General features: G+C 42.4%; 1 protein-coding gene across 1 annotated transcript in view; it reads left to right on the top strand.

Moving 5' to 3' along the window:
- Positions 1–5494: 5494 nt before the first annotated feature.
- Positions 5495–23450, top strand: part of RASSF8 (Ras association domain family member 8) — a 78828-nt gene continuing 60872 nt past the window's right edge. The window contains exon 1 of the mRNA XM_031597168.2: positions 5495–5584. The gene's annotated coding sequence lies outside the window, so the exon portion shown is untranslated. The remainder of the gene's footprint in view (positions 5585–23450) is intronic.

Below are 23450 nucleotides of genomic sequence, written 5' to 3' on the forward strand. Positions count from 1 at the left end.
GAAGACAGAACTTTAAAATTTATGGTTTGCTACTGACCATGGCAGATTGATTTAAGCAGGCCAGAGGAAACTGTAAAACCTGATTCAAAGGTATTCATCCAGCTCTTATAATCTTATGGCTAATGCACAGGGGTGGGGTCTGCTGTTTCCAATGTTTCACTCGCACACCATAGATTTCAACATTGTCTTCCAACTGGATTGAATGGAGCTTCATAAGCCTTCTCTAAGGGAGGAAAATGATTTTATATCAATGATTTTATATAAATCAAGGAAAAACAGAGGAAAAAAGTCATTCATTGATTAACGACGCATAGAACGAGAACTACCTTTCATATGCATTAATCAGAATAATGAATATCATAGAATTATGGAATGGCCTGGGTTTGAAAAGGACCATAATGATCATCTAGTTTCAATCCCCCCTGCTATGTGCAGGGTTGCCAACCAGGCTGCCCAGAGCCACATCCAGCCTGGCTTTGAATGCCTCCAGGGATGGGGCATATCTTGCATGATAGACCTGTAACCATTGAGGGTGAAGAAAGTTTTGTGATGCTCTTGCACCTCTGTGGAGAAGACACCAAGTGCAAACACAGCGTGACAGCAGGGAAATTGGAAGGAATTGCACAAAGGTTTTACTTGGTTTTTCCAGAGTGGAGGAAGCAGCAGGCATATGTGCTTATCATTAAAGCAGAACATTTTCACTGCTGATAGGATACACCAAAAGCTAACTTACATTGTCTATTCCAGGATAGACAATAGGCTCCAAACCCTCATCTTTGATGGCTTTCTGTGTGAATCCTTCCCATTCAAGCATGCTTCTCCTCTTTCAATGCCCATCTTTAAAATGTTCCTTCTATATTTTTGCATAGGATGTACATAATTGGTTGTCAATCACTCCTAAAGTACTCCATATTCTTGCACTGGATATCAAATTTTTAAGACTATCCCCATATATATTTGTGCTGTGCTTAGATGAACCATTACTTGGGAGAGATACTAGATAGTTCATAGAAAGTTGTTGCTGCTATTGACAGCAAAAACAAGAATGTAAGATTGTTCTACTTATTTACTCAAGGTAGTTACCCCAGTTCATGTGAGTTAACATATGTGGCCAGGTCAGGAGAGAGGAATTTAGTCTGGATTTTCAATTTTCGTTTGAACTAATTTGGATTTATTATATAGAATTGAGTCTTGAAACCTGCAAGTCTCTTGGAGCATCCAAAATCTACCATATAGAGTAAAAATTGAATACATTTTGCATCTTGGAATATCAGACTTTCGGATTTCAAGCTTTTTCACTTATATCTAACACAGTATGTCACTGATACTCTACAAACAGCCAATAACAGGATCCAGAAAACCTGGAGAAGAAACAAGGAAATACTGCTTTTCAGGCTCCAAGAAATAAGTGCTAACTGAAGAGAATAACAGAAGTAATGAGAAAGAGCTTGAAGAATGCACTTAACCTAAATTCTAATTTGATGACTGTTTGCTTCCCCTGAATTTCAGACAGCAGATTTATCTTAAAAAAAAAAAAAAAAAAAAGCCTCTTGAAATGTTCATTTTAAAGTAAAGCAAATACACTGCAGGACATAAATTAACTCCACTCCCCCAAATTAGCTTGTTTTTCTGCTCGTTGAGTATCATTTCAGACTTATTTACTATGGAACCAATTCAACAAAATACTTAAGTGCATGGATAGCTTTGATCATGCAAGCAGTCCCATTGAGAGCATTCATATCCTTAAATATATGGACACAGTTAAATAGTTTGCTGAATCCAGACCTACTTTATTTCTCCTCAAGAAAGCATTTGTAGAGATGGAGTTGTTTTATTCTGACCACGAGCAGTTTACTGCAATTGCATGGTACTGAAGGCTGAGCTGATTGCTCATAGCTGCTCATACAGAGCTGTTTCTGTTCTGACTGAGCTTGATTTATACTCGGGATTAAATTTAAAGAGCCCAATGAGAAACTGGATTTCTCAAGGTGAAATGACAGAGGAAAGGGCAGTGCTAACAGAAGATCAGATCAAGAAGAGGAGGAAATTAAGGAACTTCAGGAACATTCTCTTCCTGGGTTTGGTCAAAAAGACATAATTCTTGGAAAGCTTACATAACCAAAAAGCATGTGGGCCATTTTCTCCCTTTTGTCATCATTAAGAACATGTGTGCAAGACTCTGTGTGCACACCTGTGTAGTACAAGGAGTTTGGTGTGTGACACTCAATGCCAGCATTGAGAGCACCTTTTACTACTTGCCCAGGATTCCTTAATTACTCTTAGGTAAACAGGTAGTAGGATCTTTATGAGGAATCTGTCTCCAAATACACCAAGCAGTGACCTAGATCATAAAAAGAAATATCTCTGGCTAGGTCTGTGGCATTTCTACAAAAATGTAAGGACGTGCCTGAGTGTTTTACTGAATTAAGAGCCTGTACCTTTCTCAGCAACGTACAAAGGAAGGAGTGACTCAAGGTGAATAATACACAGCTTATTGAGGAATATAGATAATGTAATTAAATTAGGAAGTGATTGGGGTAGGCATTGGGTCCCAGGAACTGCCTGCCCCAGCAGAGACATCCCACAACAGCACAAAGTCTTGCCCTCTGATGGTTTAATTTAGCACCCCTCTACCATACCTTACTCACAGACTTCCTAGGGAAACAGGCTCTTGTTCTTTCAGTATGGCTCAGCAAGCATCTAGGATGCTATGCTACCTAGTGGAGGAATTTATACAATCCAGCCTTGTTTTATGGCTGGATTTGAAGCCAACTCCCACTCCCCCTGCCCACCCCCCCCTTTTTTTTCCTTTTTAATGGCCATTGTCATCTTCACTGTTGGAGCTGGCCTTGATCAAATGCCACATGTCTACACAGTCCCAACGATACAACCAATTTTCTCTATCTTTACACCATCTCACCTTTCCAAGGAGTTCAATTTTTAATGTGAAAAATCACTCATGAAATTGTATTTGATGTCCTCTCTGGACATACTGGTTTCACAATCTGTGCAAAAAGTGCCCTGAAAATTTCACGTACGCTATTTTGAAGCAGAAATGTGTTATCTTTAGTGCCTTTAAAACCTAAATTACATGAGGGAAGGAGGGAAATGAAGACATTAGAATATTTGAAATGTCAGCGCTCTTTCTAGCTACAAAAACTGTCACAACCAGTAAGTGAAACACCCAGCCAATACCGAGCATAAACATTTTTTATGCCTTTTTATATATGCTCTGAACGTCTTCACCAAGAGCCTCTTCATTACGGCCATGAATTTATCCTCTATAGCAGGGTGATTTTCTCCCCTAAATTTAAACTTTCTGACAGGAAATTAGATAGCAAGGGCATGAAAACTGTTTGATAGGCTGTGAAGCTAATCAGAAAGATCCCTTTCAATATAAAATTGGGTGTTTGATGTTCTGCGAACACCTGGAGTGGTAAACAATACAATCCCAATGACTTATCAAGTACTTGTTTTCAGTAAACCATTAACTTCTTGAAAAAGGCTTTTTTCCTTCCAACAATAATCGGTTTCTCAGATCGCTATCCTTCCTTCCTAGGAGCTCCTGAGGAGGCTGGATTTTGAGAAAGGATCTTACAGGAGTTTTACAGCTTCTATTGTGTTTACTTGCTTAAGGAAAAAAAAAGGAAGCGGCAGTATTATGAGCGCAGCACTTCTCAGGAGCTTTACAGGAAAATTTAGCTAAACATTTGCAACAAGCAGTCTATCTGGAAAATGCAGTCTGTTTTTCCTGCTTTATCTGGCAACAATCTTTATTAATACCCTTGAAAGTAATGGCTAGAAATGCTTAGTGCGAACTAATCTCATCTTGTAGACTGCAGGAAAACCGGTCACTGAGGCCACTGCTGGAGGCATCCCTTCCGTATCGCATTTTTCCTGTTTCATAAGCTCACATATTTGCAGTGCTGCCCTCTTCTTTTGGGGGACAGCAATAGGGCCCGAGGGAACAGCACGGAGCTGTGTCAGGGGAGGGACAGCTGGGGTTGGGGACAGGGTCTGCACCACAGGGCGGTGGGCATGGAACGGGCTGCACAGGGCAGTGGGCATGGCACCAAGTGCTGGAGTTCAAGGAGTGTTTGGACACTGCTTTCAGACATAGGGTTTGATGTCTGTGTGGTCCTTTGTCCACACACACAACTTCGTCCAGTTGGACTCAGTGACCTTTGAGGGTCCCTTCAAACTCGGGATATTCTACAACTCAAGGTGTGTACACAGCTGACATGCAGACCACCAGCTCCTGAACTGATTCACCTTATCTCTGCTATTTCTTCTTACTCATACCTCATTATATGTGCCCATGGCCTCTACAAAAACTAGCTGGCAGCTCCTCCTGTCTAAGATAGCACAAGAAGGCTCGGAGGTGCGTCAGGCGTAGAAGTTACATCCTTCTGTGCCCTGAAAACTTTCTCAGCAGGAACTTTTTGTTTTGCCAGGCATGCTTACAACAAATATGCTCAGTAGTATAAAGTTAGGATGTGATCATAACCCAAGATCCAGATCCACTGGTGGACAACCATCACTTAGTAACCAAAACAGCTGAAAGAGTTCTGAGAGATTCCATTGCAAACCATCAGCGTGATGTGCCATAAGGATGGCAAGGCAAAGGCCTGGCCTTGGGCAAAGCTGGGCAGCACTGCTGCTGGGGAGGCAGTGCCAGGCCCTGTGCAAGTGCACGCAGACAGCAGAAAACACCCGTGAATCATTTTGTTTCTTTTCGTCTTAGGAACAGTCATCTTCCTATCCCAAGCTGTACAAACACACAACTGATTAAAAAGTTCTTGCTCGAAACTTGGTGCCAAAAATAGCCTCCTGCATAAGATTCTTCGCTGCACTGGGTTGTTATTTTATTATCTTTTTTTTTTTTTTTTCCGGGGAATTTTCCATCATCAAAAGCCCAAGGCAGAAACAATAGCAAACACTGCCTGCCGGCTTTCAGTTAAAAATAAGCAACAAAGGCATTCCTGCTCCTTCCAGAAACAATAGGAAAATCTCGGCGATTAAAGAAAAATAAGAGAAAGAGAGAGAAGGAGGGAGAGGTCCGCACGGCCGCGTCCACGCCTCAGCCGCGGGCTCAGCTCGGCCTGCCCCCCGAGCCGGAGCGCGCCGGGCGCCGGTGCCGTGCGTGCCGGGCTGCGCCGTTCGGCGGGGCTGCAGCGCCTCTCTCCCTGACAGGCTGCGGCTGCCTGCCCGCCCCCGAGCCGGGAGCGTCGGCGTCGGGGGGCAGCGGGCGGCTGCGGCTTTAAGAGCTCCCACAATGCCGTGCTGGCGTCCCAGTTCCGTTACATGTCTCTCCCGGTGAAGGGGAGCGAGGCAGAGGCAGGAAGGAGGCGGGGGCGGTCGCCGCTCGGCGCGGGGGACAGCCGCGCGCCCACCTACCCGCTCGGCGGGCCCGGGGGAGGAGCGGCGCCGCCGGCGCCCGGAGGGCAGAGCCGAGCCGAGCCCCCGGGCGCTGCGCCCCGGGCCGGCCGCGCCGCCCCCCGCGGGGCACAGGCGCGAGGCGGAGCCGGCGGCCGCCGGAGCCGTTGGCGCTGCCCGCAGCCGCCGCGGGACGGCCGCCGGAGCGGTAAGTCGGGTCCCGCCGCTCCTCGGGCTCTGCGTGCCGCGGTTCGGCGGGTCCTCAGCCCCGCCGCCCTCTCCGCCCCTCTGCCGCCAACTTTCTCGCTGTCGTTGCCCGCTCCCCGCTCCCCTCGCTTTTTCTCCGCTTTGGCTGCTCTTCGCACTCTGCCGCGCCTTCCCGTCGCGCTCCCTCCGTGCCTTGGTTCCTTCCTTCGCTCCTCGTCCGTTCCCTACCCGGCGCTGGGGCTTTGCGTTCCTTCGAGCGCCGCGGGCTGTTTTCTGCGTCCTTGGGAAAAGACTTGAGCACCGACTTTCTCTCGCACCCCTCCCTCCGCGGGAGCTCTCGTCCTTCCCCGTGCTGTGCCCGGCGAGAGGGTCTCGCTTTCCTGTCTGAATTTTTGCGACGTGGACCGTTTGGTTTCGGTCTCTTTTTCCCTTCCTCTCCAGGCGGTGACGACTCGTTCCGTGATTAATCGCTCGTTCCCGTCCCGACCTCTCCTCTTTTCTTTCGCTCCCCACAGTGAGCAAAAGATTAAAAGAAAAGCTGCTGCGCCAGCGGGAGTGCGTGAGGTTCTGTTTTATCTGTGGTGGGTGAGAGCCGGGGGGGGGACGCTGAGAAAAGCTGGGGCAGGAGCAGTGCAGCAGGACGAGCAGGAGGCAGAACTTTGCAGGGCGGAAGATGGATCCCACGCTGTGGTCTGCGCAGCCCTGAAGCATGGCTGTGGTGATCCGGGACTTGGCTGGGCTGGGGTGGCCTGTCCCTGCTCAGCGATGGGCTGCGTCCTTATGCCAGCAGCTCAACACTGCCGGTGGGCTTTGTTGGTACAGGAGATGAGAGCGGAAGGAACGTGATGGGTTCCAGCGTCCCCTCTGGAATTGCACCTGTCACCCATCGCGTCTAGAAACTGTGGATGTGTCAGGGCTTGACAGATTAACACCTTAGTTGGGACTGTGTGGAGCCGTGTTGGTGCTGGAGCACGCCTTGGGAAGGCTGTGCCTACCGAGACACCTGCTTGCAGGGGTTTGGTGCTCACAAGTAATGGGGTGGGTGGTGGTGTGGTTGTGTTGGGCGCCGTGGAAGCGAAGCCTGGCTGTTGGTTCGGTCGAGAATGTGTAGTTTGGGAAGATAAGGTCAGCTCCTTTGGTCTGAATGGAGAACTGTGGCTCATGGCTGCGTTGTTATTTCTTGATAGATTCTGTTCCTTGAGACTGCGGAGTTACCTGGTTCCAGATGAAGCCCTGTTTGTCTCTCTCTTCTTTTAAAAAAGGGAGAAGCTACAATTTCTTACTGAACTTTAATTATAGCTAATAATAAAATAGGCTGGGGATTGAACTGGAAGCATTTATTTTTATGTTAGTGATACCTTGTGTATCCAGTGACTCTTTGGCTTAGGGGAGCGGAAATGACTGCTTGTCACTGTGGTGTTCAGCTGTGTGCCCTCCCAACAACAGCGAGGCTCAGATTTGCTTCCTACACTCGTGTAAGTTCTGTCTTTCCCACCACCATAAGCCTAACAGAACCTGACCACGGTTGTGTGATTTCTTCTTGATCTTTCCTGGGGATGAGAAACTTTGTAATCAGGGAAAATAGATAGGGGTAAACTAACCAAGTATGGTTAGTGAGAAGTCTCAATCTTGAAAAGTCGTGCTGAGAGCCGAGGACAGCGGGTCCTGTTCCTGCCTCTGCCATGGAATGGCAGTGTGACCTTTACTGAAGCTGTTGTCTTAGCTGTGCCTTGTAGGACATGGAGACTTTCAGAATAACTAAAGTGCTCTTATACACAATTTTCAGGGATAATTTTGTGCAAATGCATTGCTCTGTTTGGTGTGATTTGGAATGCTTGTCAGCTGATGGTTATTCTTGTGCTAATATTTGTTCTTAGGAAGCTGTAAAGCAGCACTCCTGATGATCGGTATTTATTTTGAATGACAGTGCACCAGATTTTTGCATTGCTGTCACCGTTTTGAGACTGAAGTTCTTTTTATCCCCTTTATGCTTTGAGAATATTGTGTGCTTTTTCGGTGATACCTTGTTGGGGTGTGAATTTGCTCATTACTTCTCAGGCTATCCAAAAAGAAATTCCATGAGCTTTAATTGCAGGGTGGAGAATGGGCCGGGGACCCCCTCAGTGGGATGTGTGCAACTCTTGGCTGTTTCTTGAGCTCTGTAATTAAGAGATTGGCTTAGTACGTGGGTTTTTTGTTTGCTTTCTAATTCTAGGTCTTTGCCGAGATTCTTAAGTCTTTAAGATCTCTATCTTGAAACTAAATGTAAATGCTGTGTGGTTTTCTGGGGCTTTCTTGAAATGTTGGATCTTACAGCTCTCAAGCCAGGACCTTACAGCCTGACATGACACACTGTGATCTCAGTGCTTGCCTTTCCTGTGCCGTTTGAGGTTCGCAGCCTTTGTAAACAACGGGCTCGATCCTGCTGGAAGTGCTTCTCTGCTGTGAATGAGAGGCTTTTCTGTAGGAACTTGCTGTTTTGCAGCTGTGGGTACAAGTTGCTGTCTTCTTGCATGTGCCTATATGAGCTCCTCGCTGCCACCGTCTAGGCAGGCAGTCTGTATTCATGTTCAGTTCCGCAATTACCTGATTTCTTTTCATCCTTCGTAACCCCCTTCTAAGTGTGTACTGATCTCTCAGCTCCGACAAGAATAGTTTTGCTGGTCAATTACAGCATACTCGCATATTGTTTTCTGTATTTACAGTATTTTTTCTTGCCATTGTTGAGATGTTTGTATGGCACCTTTCTCTGTACTGATCCATCGTGGGGAGGGGGGAGAATTGCCTGTGCGTGCCAAGCTGAGCAGTACTTCTGCTTGCCCCAGTTTCTTACTTATCAAGTTGAGATCGGAGCCCTTAAGCTGCCTCGGGAAGGAAGATGGTTTTGAGCTGTACCTTACAGTTCCTTGTCGCAGCTGCCACAGGGTTTGTGGGCTGGGCCCTCTTGCTGTTACTTTTGCTCAGTCTTGATAAGCATCAAGTTGTCTTTGTGATAATGTAAATGTGGAGATGGGAGAATATATCTGAGAGGAGATGAGGAAATTTGTGCTGTAAGTCTTCGGAATGGGGAGGCACATAAGAAACCTGCTTCATTTACCTTTTTACTTGGAGTTACAACTTAAAGGGGGGAGGAATCTGTTTTCTTTCCTACCGTGCTCAGAGAAAGGGCTTATAGACAACAGAGGACATTGTAATGTTTTCCAATAGTCCAGGATTATTGAACAAAAGTGTCTTGCTGTGCAGTATTGCTGCTGTGCTCAGTGTTGTATGATAACACATGTTTCTCAGCTGTTGTTGATTCCTCAGTGGCACAGACTTCAAAAGAATGCGCTGAAAGAGAGCCTTGGCCAAGAGAGAAAAGAAGTTTTGTTCCAGTGACCTGTACCATCCATCCACTTAAGTACTTGTGGAGCTATTCCAGAGTGTTCAGGAATCCAGTGAAGGCCAGTGAGTGATTACAGCTGGAAATGGAGCCTGCTACAAAGAGATCACCTAGTGAGCACTTAAATGCCACCTTCCCCTCTAACCCACTGCCATCCTGGCTGGCAGGAGCGCATAAGGCTCATCATTTAGGGTATCTTTCAATATGACATTGTCTAACTCCTAATGCTGTTGGGATTTATTTATTTTTACTCTCTATGCTATCTTTAGCACAAGAATAGTAATGAGGACAGAAGGTCATCTCTGCGGTTTTCTTCTGAGTGTAACAAACCAGGTCTGTAATTTAAACAAGTAAATACAGGTTCTTAGGAAGTTCTTTACTGTTGAAATATATGGGATATTTAACAGAATATGCAGGTGTTTGCAGAGTTAGCACTATTCATTGCTGAATTAGTTTTAGTTGAAAATCATTACTGGTGAAGTCACCTGTCTTAATATTGGAGTTAATTATATTGTACTGTGTCAGGTTGAGTTTGGGAAGCACTCCATAGTTCAACCTATGATAGCAGGTCATAATAATAAAAAGACAAATTGCGTACACAGGCATGTGTATTATGATGCAGTAGTATGCTGCTAATGCCAAGTATTATAATTGATTTTTTTAGATTCTTATGTTGGAGTCCACTGTGCAAGGTGGATCTCAGCTTGTAGTTGCTAACCAGATCTTAAAATCTTGCCCTTTTTTCAGAAGTCTCAGATACTGGGAGTCAGGGGAATCTTACCAGAGGGGCTATGGGGACATGGTGTAGTGGAGAGTTGTTAGAGTTAAGGTAGTATGATTAGGTTGCAGTTGGACTTGATCTGTAAGATCTTTTCTAACGTGAGCTATTCTACGATCATAAACTTTTGAATATCCTTGTCATTTTTCTTTGTGGGGCTAGCATGCATTTGAGGAGTGAGGCTATTACTGTATCAACAGTACTATGTATTTCAGTTAAGAGTATTTTCCTTTATAATGGGTGGAAAGTGGTCATACAGATGCACTAAGAGGACACTTGTGTTTTGAAAAAAAAAAAATAAATGAGGTACTTGAGTAATTGGTTTTTCATCAGCAAGCAAATGGCATAACTCTAAAGGTAAGCTCAAATGTTGTCCTCTGCTATAGCGTTGCTCATTTGTACTGTGATGTAATACTTCTGCTTTTGAGAGGGCAGTTCTTTCTCCCAGTGTCAGCAGCCATGATTTTTTGGTGCTTTGAGATGTCAGGTTTTAATGCCTTACTACCTCTTTGAGAGGAAAGGGGAGGGAAGTTTTAGACATGTGTAATGTAACTGACTTCCATCCAGCTTTTGCCCTTGCTCCAGGGCTGAGGTTGCAGTTTGAATTCATTTACTGCCTTTGAAGGCTGTACTAGGTGTAACCTTGTGTCTCATTCCCCTTACTGCAACAGTACCTGATGTATTTCAAGCGTACACTTCACTGCACCTCTGGGTTTTAAAATGGCGAGGCAATGTTGGTGCTTACTTCATTGCAAGTTTCTTTTTAGTCTTGATCTGTGACTTCCTCTTGTTTCAACTGAATGGAAAGCTTTTTGCTAGAAGACTTTTGGACTCTTGAAGTGTTTGACAACGTTTTCAAGCTGTTGTTCAATGGAGGCTTGGAGTTTTTGGAGCAACCTCTTGAAACTTTTTGTTTTATCATCGGTCAGCAGTTCTGTGAGTCTGGATAAAGAAAAGCTGTAACTCTGCTCTGCTGGGCAGCCAGATGTTATGCATCTTATGCCAAAGTGGGGAGACAGTGTGTCTTTGGCAGTTGGAGGGTCTGTCTGTTGTTCTTGTCACTAGCCTGTTTGGGAATCTTCAACAAATGGCACCAGCTTTCCCTTCTCCCCCTCGTTCCTGCACTGATTGGGACCACCTCCTAAATAAACTGAGATTGGGAGCAAAGTGTTCCGTGTTGCTTTCTGAAAAGTAGATATTTCATTCCGTTTGTATTTCCTGTTTATATTAAAGCTATAGAAACGCCGCATGTAATTTGGCAGTTAGTGAATGTATAGTTGTTCTCTAGTAGGTGAATACTAACACTGATTAGTATGGTGCTGTGTTTGGGGAATCACAGAACGGCCAGGGTTGGAAGGGACCTCAAGGATCATGAGTCTTCAACCACCCTGCCACATGCGGGGCCACCAACCTCCTCATTTCATACTCAGCCAGGCTGCCCAGGGCCCCATCCAATCTGGCCTTGAACACCTCCAGGGACAGGGCATCTACAGCCTCTCTGGATAGCCTGTTCCAGCACCTCACCACTCTCTGTAAAGAAGGGGTGGAGATGGAAATAAGGAAAGCAATTATCAACGAAAATAGAGGGGAGAATACTTGTAGTAACTCACATCTGTTTTATATTAAATTTGCCTGGTCTGTAGATCAGTGCATCTTGAAGACTTGTGAGATCCTTAGAGACGCTTGTCTTGCTTATCCTGCTTCTCTCTGATATGTGAAAGAAAGGAAAAATAATGAACTTGGATGTCTGTGCATATTAAAGTCTTTATGGAGAATAAAATAGGAATATGCCAGAGCTCCTGATATATAAACGATGATATTGGGAACCAGTGTACCAATTGTTTAAATGTGCCTTTGAAATGGAATGGCTAACAATACTAATTAGCCTTTCTGCCTAGAATAACTGACATGGAAAGAAAAACATATGGCAGTAGTGGAATGCCCTTGTCCTTGCCCATCAGAAAGTGATTGTGTGGCTCTTTTAAACACATCCTCACTCATCAGAATTTTTCCCTCTATGTGGTGTGTGTGCTTGCCTTGGGTTTCATCCAAGGCTCCACATCAGTCAAAGCCTTTGCGTTGGTTTCATTGGGAATGAGGACAGAAACCTTTAATGAATAGCTGCACGTTTATGCTATGTATTTCAAGTAGTGGAATTGGCACAGATGAGCAGCAGGAGTAATGAACGTCACTGAATACAACACAGTGCTTTCATGCTCTTAATGGGATTGGAATTGGTAACCTGATACTCCAAACAGATAACAAAGGCTATTTATCATACACGGCAACATTGATTCCGAAGGAGCTGGGAGATAGCTTAGTAAAATCTTTCATCAGAACTTGTTCCAGTGAATGAGGTCTGTCAGAAAATGACTGAATTAACAAGAATTTACAAAATAATCTGAATAGGAGAGTAATTTTTCTATATTTCTAATGTTGTTGCATTGCAGTTCCTCTATTTATGTACCAATTTCACTCATAGGCTATGAATTTAGCTTCTGTTGCAAAATGAGGTACAACATAAATTAAAAAATATATATATTTGGGCTTTGCTTCTTCCAAGTTTGGAGGACTTAAGGCAACAAAATGAGCTGATATGTGGAAGGTTTATCTGTGGTATGTGACCTTTCCTTGTTTCCTGGGAACGGACCAGAAAACAACCAACCTAATATAAAAGACAGCAGCAGTCCATGGGATTAAACTATGCTATATGAGATTCTTGGAGAATTTCCTTTAGTGGCCACTTAATACAAGTAGGGTGGACATCTTCAAGGGTCATCTGGTGCAAGAAAGCTCAGTCTATCCTTGTAACTCAAGGATGAAAATAGTCACAGGCCTAGAGAAGAATACTTACCAGTGGGGGGAAAAAAATGGCCACCTTACCTCTGACATATTTTCTGAAGCAGTGAAGCTTGCTGTCTCTGCAGGCAAGGCTGGAAGATAAGAGTACCTTGAAGAGTGGAATGTGCTGTAGGAGAAGGAAGGCTTGATTGTGTCTGCTGTCAGTAACTGAAGCTCTATGCAGGAGGGGTCATGTTCTGTATCAGAAGCTAAGGGAAGAAACTCATTCTTTGTAGATAAGATCACAGCGCTCTCAGCTAAGAACCATGCTTTATAAGGTATTCAAGTGGTGTTTTTGCTTTACTTAAGCTTTCAGCAAGACAAGCTTTTCTGGGTGTTTGGTTTCCCAGGGCTTGCCAGCCTTCTGTTCTAGTGTACTGCAAAACAAATGGTCAGTAATGGTGTATTGTAGTGGTACGTGGAGGCCTGGCATGACATCCTGACCTGTGCAGGTGCTCAGTGAGAGATGAGCTCTCTGCTTCGGTTGGGGTGGGAATGTGAGGGTGCTAAGCATTGATGTATTCCATCCTCATGGCACAGCAGGAGCTGGGCTGAAGGCACAGTGCCTCCTGCTGTCTCCCTGTCCTTTGTCCAATTCACAGCCACCTTCCTGCATCAGCTGCTGTAGACAGTTTTGTGGCCCAAACTCTCTGCTCCTTGTCAAACAGAATTTGCAACGTGCCTTTTGAAAATGTCTTCCTGAACCCCGTGCTGCTGGCTTTCTGCTGCACTTGCTGTTGTTCTCTTAATGCTTCTTATTAGTCTTAATGCTGTATATGTCTGAAAGCACTGCCATTTCTTTCTCTTCTTCTATGAGTCTTATTTGTTATGAGCCACTGGCTTTCCAGGTTTCTTTGGTCGTGGTGTAGCATTTGCTTTTCTGTGGGAAGACAAGATGCCAGAGTGCTCTTTTCTTCAAGTCTTACAACTGCAGATGGAGGCATACCTTTAAGTCCTTCACTGCCAAGCAGTTTGGGGCCTGGTGGGGGATGCTTGCTTTGCCATTCCCTTTCCCTGGAGCTGGGTTTAAGTTACACTGAGCACCTGTCCTCTTGTGATGCTGACATCCTGTCAGTATGCATTCCTTCTACCCCTCAGAAGGTAGTGCTTGTTTCAGGCAGTGCTCTGCCTTATCCTTATAGAGAAGTCAAGCTAGGAATCTTCCAGAATTCCTCCCTTCCCTCTCCTTGTTAATCAGTGACCTCTAGCCGTGTTGCTATCTTCCTTGACAAGATGCTTAGTTTCATCTCTGCTGCTTTTTCCCTTTCACTCTTCAGCTTTGATTACTTTTCCTGCAGTGAGCTGCTTAGAAACATTAACCGTGACAGTTGTATACAGTAGTCAAATATAGCCAAGTTCCTTGAGGTTTTTTTTTTTAGCTTGAAACTTACACTAAAATGTTTATGGCAGGTAGATGTCTTTTGTGTATGTGACTTGTCACAGCAAAAATATTTGTCCTCAGTGAAATGGGTAAGTTTTTGTCCTCAGTGATTAGATTTCTGTATCACAATTTTCCTGTATTACTTTTCATAAGAGCCCTAATTCTCTCTCCCTGAGCAAAAATGACCTCTACAACTTAAATTTTGTTTTGTGTAGGAATTAAGGGCTTAAACCATTGTTTGTGTTTTTTTAATGAATTATAAGATAAAGATGTACTATAAATAGAAGGGAATATAAAAAAGCTTTCTTATGCTTACAGCTTCCTAATCACTTGAGAAATTCTGTCACTTCTAAATATTGTTCTTTTTTGAAAGACCCAAGTTTTCTGAAAACACTTACTTTTATTCTGTGGGTAGCAGAGAAGATGACTGTGTTAGCTTAAATATGTGCACAAAGGCTACATTTTTCCTATTTTTGTAGTGCCTGCTACACCTGTCATTCTAGATACTACTTCATAAGCCTAAATCATTAGATTATATGAGGGCTGCTCAAAAAGTAATGTCTCCTACCTTATGACGTTGGCCCACGGCAGCAGAGGCTGAACCTTCCCAACAGTGTCCCCTTACCTGTTGTTGCTGTGTGACAGATGGCAGCAGAGGAGCAATCTGACGAAGTGGCGTCTGACATGGAAGTATGTATGAAGCAAAGATGTGTCATTGAATTCTTCCATGCAGGAAAAAAGATGGTGCCCACTGACATTCACTGTCGCATGGTGGATGCTTATGGAGACCAGCAGAGGATTATAAGCGCAGTGAGGTGGTGGGTGATGTGTTTTGGCAGCGGTAACAGTGATGTGAAAGGCAAGCCATGTTCCAGACAGCCATGGAGATTTTTGAGTGTGGCATGCAGCTCTTATTCATCTCTGATGGAAAATATATGGCTGATAGTGGTGATTATGTTGAAAAAGGGTGTTTTGTAACAAAATTTGTGCTATCAAATAATGCTCTTATGTCTTTTGTAGTTTCTGCAGAAGCAGTTAGGAGGCGTTACTTTTGGAGCAACCTGCGTATGTGCTTTCTGACCATGATTTACTTCAGTAGTTTGGAATGATGTCAAGGCAAACTGTATTTCTTTGGAAGACAACTTCAAATTAAACTCCATAATTTTTATCTTGTCATACAGATGAGGATAGTGTTCAAAGTGTGTGCTGTTTAAGTCAGGTGGGCATAAGCATGTGGTAAGCAGAAGGCAGTTCTGTTACAATGGAGTGTGAAATTAAACTAGGGAAGGCTGAGCTGTAATAGCTGAAATGTCCTCCCTATATTCCAGAGAAGGTTTTGCATTTCTCTGATGTGGGGAAAAAAAAAAAAAAGGTAATGGTTTCCCAGCTTGCCCTCAGATGCAGCATTTCTCATTATTCCCAAGTTCTTGAGAATAGTTGTTATTGCTCAACATGGGCCACTTCTGTGAATAGACCACATTTTTCCAGCTATGGACTATGATAGCTTGCAGAGACCCAAGCCGAAAAAAACTTTCAGGTCTGGTTCTTGCAAGGAAACATTGGCTTCCAAACACCACAATTACAAAATGAAACCAACATAAATTAAAATTGAGGTCTAATTTAAAAACAAACAAACACATTTTTTAGAAGCAAGGGATGGCATTATTTGGATGTCATGTGTGTGGTGTTGCCATATTCAGCAGTACCACCAAGCCTTCTCTTACCTGCTGGAATTGTAAGGGGTGTAGGCAGAATATCTGTGATTAGATTTTAGTATCAAGGAGAGAGCTATCTGAGGTGATTCATTGATTAAAGCAATCCTTAGTACAAAATTGCAGGACAAGCCACCTTTGGATGTCTAGCCACTACTTCGAGTGGCTTTTTTTTTTTTTAATTCATGAAAATGTGGAAGAAGGTTGGTATAGCTACTAGGTGACTAATTAGACCTTAGGCAAGTGGCTGATGTGTAGTCTCTTCCCAAGACAAGGGGAGCTGCTGGCAGTCCCTGCAAGATTTCACTGTAATGGAGTTTTGCTCTGCTAACAAGTGCTTAATTTGTAGGTCAACACAGCCACACACTTCTGTCAGTATTCTGAAGTGCATAACTTCAGGGCGCTCTTCTGAAGTTGTAAAGGTGTGAATGTGGTGTTAGAATGATTGAACGAGATGTAGTCATTGAGTTGAGCCTTGGTAGTGTAGTAACAGTGCCTATGTTACTATGCTTTGGGCCCCTCACTACAGGAAAGACATTGAGGCCCTGGAATGTGTCCAGAGGAGGGCAACGAAACTGGTGAGGGGTCTGGAGCATGAGACTTACAAGGAGCAGCTGAGGGAGCTGGGATTGTTGAGTCTGGAGAAGAGGAGGCTCAGGGGAGACCTCATTGTACTCTACAACTTCCTGAAGGGAGGTTGTGATGAGAGGGGTTTGGCCTTTTCTCCCAAGCAACAAACAGGGCTTGAGGAAATGGCCACAAGTTGTACCAGAGGAGGTTTAGGTTAGACATAAGGAAGAATTTCTTCTCTCAGAGAGTGGTCAGGCACTGGAATGCCCTGCACAGGGAGGTGGTGGAGTCGCTGCCTCTGGCAGTGTTCAAGAGGCATCTGGATGAGGAGCTATGAGATATGGGTTAGTGCTTGTGGTAGCAGTGATAATAGGAGAACAATTGGATTGGATGATCTTGCAGGTTGTTTGATTGATTCTGTGGCTGTTGGATGATGGGGACGGGGTGCTTTTGTCAAAGACATTAAGCTAATGTGACTTACCTAGCACCTTGACTGGGATTGCTGTGTGCACAGAGTTGAACTACAGCTTCTCTGCAGGTGAGAATCTCAAAGAGAAATTGAAAGTTTAATGTTCTGACAAGATATTTTGCAACAGCACTTTGTGAATGGCCTTTTAAGGAACAGATGTTAAAGGTTTGTCTAGAAGTGGACATAGCTATGTCAAAACTGCTAACTAGAAGAACGTATTTACATTACAAGCTTGTTAATTGGTTTCAGGTATTAGTGAATTGTTAGCTTCCCATGCAATTCTAGCAGTTGCACTGTGTATATAAACAAGTCTTGGCACTTGTATGCTGCAGAGCAAATAAAGCCCTGAGATCTGTAAAGGTAGATGGCAAAACTCTTCATAAGCTTCCACAAAATGAGTTGCTTGGAAGATTTTTGAGGAAGAAAACATTCACCTGTGGGAAGTGAATGAAACATTTTTCTCTGCCTAAAATGGATTTGTTTACTGGTGCATGTTCTTAGTAATAGTTGATGGGAGCACGAGGATGTCTCTGCAGTCTCCTGTGCTGCAGAAAGCCCTCAGGAGAGAAGCCCGTCTTTCTGTGCTGACTGTCTTTCCATTTCTGACTGTCCATGTTGCTTTTGAGCTGTGTGGTACCAGCTTGCCTGCCTCTGTGCCATCTCCTTTTCTGGCTTGGCCTGAAGAGCAGGCTGGAAAATGGACCTGCGATCTTGTAGCCATGGCTTAACATTCAACGATGGGTACTATGCTGGCTATTTCCTCATTCTTTTTTTTTTTTTTTTTTTAATTTGCACTAAACAGATGTACTTAAAGCATAGGTCTACTTAGGCATGTAAAATATGTTACTTTTTCAGCTTATTCTATATATTACTTTAAAAAAAAAAAAAAAATTTACCTGAGAATGGAAGTGTTGATCTTCATGTGAGATACTTTTTGGTGTCAGCCTTTATTGACTTAGTGCATTTGCAGCATCAGAAATGCAGCTGTTAGAGAATGAGGTGAACAGTGACTTGGTGTGGGTGTTCAAGTCATTATCCACAAGCAAATATTATGGCACAAATAACTTCTTGTGTAAGTTTGCTTTTGTGTGTTTGTTTGGTTTTCTTGGCAGTAACAGATTAGAATGCTCTCTCAAACTGGGGAAAGCAATTTGTGGCAATTCACACTGGGGGGGGAAGGGAGGGAAGTGTAAACCTATTTATATGTAATTCAGGTGAAATTCAAGTCGATTTCTTCTACTTTCTGGCCCCAGGTATAAGAAACCCAGCAGCTTTATCAAACTGAATCAGAACAATAGTTGTCATCTCAGCCTAGATTTCAACTCAGCTTGTATAGATTTACAAATGACTCATTTCTAAGCAAATGTAACTTGATTAAAAATGCACTAAGCGTTAATAATGGGGGCATTTCTTGTGCTTTAAGAAAATCCTTCAAAGGTTTTGAAAACTAAAGTAATTCGATGAATCTGAACTTCACTAGAAGTAGTGTAAACAAAAGTATTTAACAAAGAGATCAGGACTTGTCACTGGCTTAGGGCTAGTCTGTGTGAGTCATCTCTGAAAGACAGAATTTAAGGAACCCTATGCGTTTCTTTCTAGAGAAGCATCTTAATCACTTGAGTCAGTTTTCAAGATCAAGCTGGTGAAAGCCATCTGATCTGAACGGAGTGTTGGCATTGCTTTGAGAGTCTGAAGTAGAGCACGCAACGTGTTCTTTCAACCCGACGTATTCTGTCATTAACTTTCTTTTTTTAAATAGGTAATTGTACTATATGACTACTATAAATCCTTGATCCTAAGTGGCCTTTAGTAACACTTTTTTCCCCTTCTTAGCATTTCTTCTGGATTAATGAAGAGTAAATTGTAGACATTCTTCATGTCTTTTCCTGGACAGTGCAGAATGATTATTTAAGAAGCTGGAGCGGGGCAAATTGATGAGACCTTTCTCTAAATCTTAGGTGAATTCCTAGCTTTCCAGAAACTGAGTTTTCTTAAAGAATCAAATGTTTCTGTGTGTCAGTGTAGCTTCAATGTTTAAAAAGACAAACAAACAAAAACAGCTCCAGACTGCCTTTCAAATGAGTTTAGCAGAGGTGGTATGATATAGTAAAGCCCCCTCTGATTTATTTTTTTTTTAAAAAGGGCAATAAACTTAGTGAACATGAGAGGTCATAATTCAAGATGTGTTAATTTTGAAGAGGAAGTACCTTACCCTGAACATAAGGTTTAGCAAAATTTGGCTTGTCTATTTATATGATGAGAGGCATAATAAGGAATTGAATATAGATTTTTCTGTAAGAAGGGAACAAGATCAGTCACAAATGCTGTGTGTGCCGTGTGTGTGTGTGTGTGCTGTGTGTGTGTGCAGGGGGATGACAACACATACCTAGTAATGCACCCAAATCATACTAGTGTCTTCTTAGGGAGAATTTCCCTTTGATTCCAGCATTGATGCACAAATCTTACACAGCTCATATAATACATGTAGAATGGGTGGACTGGAGTACCTTTCAGATGGGAATCATCCTTTCAATTATCATTTTCTAGTAAATGCAGTTCTAGAGAAGCAGGTGATGGCGGTGAGTTAATTATTCACAATTTCACTATACTGGCTTACAGATTAAGTAAATGTACAAGTTAAGAGTAGTAGATGGAATAGAACAAAAAAAATTAGCAGGAGTAAGGAAGAACTTCACAAAGTGTTCTCGTACTTAAAAATGCTCAGCAGGTATAATATCAATCCTTGGTCCTGCAAATATGAGCATAACAGCTTGTGTTTAATAATGTGCAGGCATCTGAATTTTAAAATCCTGTGTTTCTTAATCAAATCAGTGAATGAAACATTGATTTATTACAACCTATACTAAATATGAGAAACCTGAAGTGAAATTTTAGGTTGCAGTGTATTCAATCTACTGCTGATTGTTTGGTCACATGCATTGGTCTTTCTCAAGAAGTAATAACTTCTGTCATATAAACTGGATTGAGATGGTGACTTGAAGCCACTGTGGAGTGTCAGATGGTTTCTTGAGGAATTTACCCCAATTCATGCAGCGAGAAAGAATAAAAAGGTAAGATTTATTTAACTGATAGCTTTTTGGTTTATTCACTAACCAACCTGTCACCTAAAGTGAAGTGGCCAACAGTTGAAATCTGAGCATGGAGCTCCTCAATATGTACGCGTTACGCTCATGCCAAAGTTAGTGATCAGTGCCAGTTGAAGTGTGCTGCAGTGTAACTGTGCAGTAATCAGTGCTGTGGAAGCAGATGTGCAGCGAGCATAGGTTATTGTGTACAGGAATGAGAGAACACATGAATTGTTCTATATCAGTGTATTGCCAAATTTGATTGAGATTTTCCTGTTGAAAATGAATGGGTAAAGAAGAATTAGTTGTAGCATGGGACCGTAAGGTTGTGTTGTTCCAGTACTTTCATTTGGGATTGAAATAAATACACTGGTAGTACTTCAGTGCTGCCAGCTTTAGAATAATACACAGGCTCATCACTGAAGCTGTTGTACAAGGAGTTGTGTAGGCTCTTGTAAGAAGATCTTGGAGGTCAGGGTTAAATGTCTGGGACCAGTAAGCCCTTTTTAGTGGTCATGCTGTGGAAGGGGGTCAGACTAGTTCCTGGAGAGCCTACTGTAGTGACATCAGTTGCAAAGCATGATGTTTTTATATTGGACACAATGTGGATGAAATGTATTGTTGGAGTAACAGGTTTTAAGTGGAAAAGAGTATTTAAGAATCTGGGAACTCTGAACTTGTCAAACGTTTCCATAGCCTGCCCACTCTGGCTGTCTCTTAGCCACTCCTCTTGGTAGTCTGAAAGAAACAGCTTTTTGATAGTGTGCTTCCCTTAGAGGGATCACTGGATTCAGGTGTTTGTTAAAGTTCACTAGTGAAGCAACACCTATAAATCCTGTTGTCTTTTGATGTAGCTTGACATAACAGAGCATTTGTGTTCTTCTGTATTTGAAGGGATACAGCAGAGAAGAAGGCTTCCACGCTATCACAGCAACCGTGCATTAGAAGTATCTATCATTGTATTTGAAGTGTTTTGTGTGCTTTTTCACTTAAGAGTTTGTCACTTTCTTTACAGTAACAATAAGCATGTGCCAGTGGAACAGCATGCGTTATTTTTTTATAATCGTCTTAGAAGGGGCTAGATTAAGATCTCTGAGGTACAGCTGCTGTAAATGGAACTCTTTTGTCATAAATCCTTTTCAAGTTGTTTCCTTTTAGGGTTAATTGATTAAAATGTATACTGTGTTGGCTTGAGTCTCTCTTGCCAGTTGGATAAAATGAAACCGTGCTCTAGATATGAAATTTGACAATGTAAGATCCTTGTTGGTAAGGTTGCCTATTGCACTGAGTTCTGTTTGCTTGCTGGTGTATGGAGAAGTGTTTTATCCCTCAAGACCTGGAGATTGACATCCTACTTTACTAGATCTGTCTGTCTCTGGATGTTGCAGAACAGATGGTTAATTCAAAAAACAAGAGTATTAAAGCTGAGTAGCTAAATCTGATCTCCTACAAAATGAGGTTGCCAAAACAAGCTGCTGTGTTTGATGTAGTTGCTGAATTGGTCTTTTTTTCTTATACAAAGGCAAACCTAAGTTTAATGCCTCAGAGCAAAGAGGTTGGTGGTGGTTACAAGAATTTTCAGCTTTTTTATTCTCTCAGAGCCTGCAACTTGAAACAATCAGTTGCCTACATATTGTAGGGCTCTGAGAAGAAAAAGACTTGTTTCAAATCCATTGCTTTTCTTAACTTGTCACTGTGATCCTGAATTTAAAAAAAATAAGAAGCATAAATTTCAGGAGTAGGGGGGTAAGGCTGGCAGCTGATTTTTCTGCCATGATTTGCTTTTTTCTTTAGTTAGGTAGTCAATGAAATGAGAAGGAAAAAAGGGAACTGTTAGAAGAAATGATAATGTTTACAGGCAATTTTTTTTTTCATACAAAATAGGTCTTGTTGTTAACAAATAGGATAAGTAATTTGAGACAAGCATTAAGCCAAAGAAGCCTTTAGATCATCTAATCCAACCTGCATACCACAAATGCAAGTTATCTCTGGGCAGAGCCAAACAGTAAATAAATCCGCATACATCTGTACTGATATGAAAGGGATTAAAGCATTTATTTTCTGCATCCATCCTTTTGGGATTATTTGTTGGGAACACCATTTCACACTAACCTACTTGCCTAGTTTCAATTGAAACACTGAGATGAGCAGACCAATGCTGCTTATCTCAACCCCGCGGGGTTTGAATACTTATGATTCTTCCATCAGCTGCAATTCTTAGGAACCTCTGAACTTGCAATCCATTTTTCTATGGTGGATTGAGTATTAGATCTTCAAAGTTTTGAATGTTAATTTTTTGAGATTATTTTTTAGTTGTATGATGTTATAAGATGAACTGTCACTTCTGTCTAAACATGGTACTATAAATTCCTGTGTGTGACATAAAGATAGCTTGGTTATTGTATAAAAGCTGAACAAAGCAGTAAAATTATTAGTCTGAGCTTCTGACTTGGTAAATACCTTTAAAGTAAAGATTTGAAGAGTTGAAATTTTTTACTTTTGCTAACTCTTTTAATGTTTAATCCTGTATATTTAAGGTGTTAGGCAAACAAGTAGAAACTGAGTTCTTCAGTCTGTTCAATTTACTCTGCAAGTTTTGCTGGTGAGTTGAGCGTGCTGGGTGAGAACACAGGATCTCAAATTTTAATAGGGCAGCCCGCTATTTCCATAGAAGGACATCTGGGAGGAATCTACTCTTTTCTAAATGCTATTTTTTGGCTTCTCTTAGCTTAGTTATTGGTTCTTTTTTAATTCTGCATCTCCTCATTGGCCTCAAACTCCTTTTTCTTTCAGGAATCAATGTCTCTGAAGCTATTATCCATACCCTCTAACTTGTGGACTTGTGGAGGCGTCATTTGAAATAACTACCTACTTGTCTGCTGATCCCTATGATTATGACATGGGGTTAGATTTTCATACCACAAGTTCTCATTCACAGCTTGAAATAGCCCCTTCAAACCTGGTAAAAGAACAAAAATCCAAACTAGAGCAACCTTGGGGAAGCCTGGAGAAGGCAATATGTTAGGGAATAAATTGGCAGAGGCACCAGAGTGTCTGAGAGCAGATGGAGTGTTGTCATCAGTTGCAAAATCACTGTCAATATTGCACACATGCAAAAATGGCTCTTCATGTGCTCTTGCCAAACACAGGGAACAGGAGCTATAAGTATCATTGGTAAACTGCATTAGTTGCTACTGAGCATCTTGCAGCTGTAATCAACAAGTTGGAATTATCACTTGCAGTGCTGGGCAGTGGTTGTTGCATAAGCACTTAATTAGTGGTGATAAAATAACCCCTTTTTAGTTCTTGTTTAATGACAAAGGATTCTTACAGTTAAAAAAAAAAAACAACAAAAACAAAACAACAATTAAAAAAACCAATCTCCCACTTGTGTTACTCTGCTCTTCTGTTCTCTGGTTTTAACAATAAAAATGAAATTTTCAGTGGTCCTCTTGTGGTTATATTGTTTCATATTTTAGTGTGGTTCAGAATTGAACTGTAAAGCTGTTGTTGTGTACTTATTAATGCCATGTAACTACTGACCTGTCTGTCCTCTGAAATCAAGTTTTGAAATATTGCCATGTTTACATAAAGTATCTGGATTGTTGCCATGAAGTTGACCACTGGGGTGCACGGTTTGTAAGGGGA

This window comes from Phasianus colchicus, chromosome 1 (genome assembly GCF_987193195.1).
Source record: "Phasianus colchicus chromosome 1, bPhaCol1.hap1.1, whole genome shotgun sequence".
NCBI classification, from domain to species: Eukaryota; Metazoa; Chordata; class Aves; order Galliformes; family Phasianidae; genus Phasianus; species Phasianus colchicus.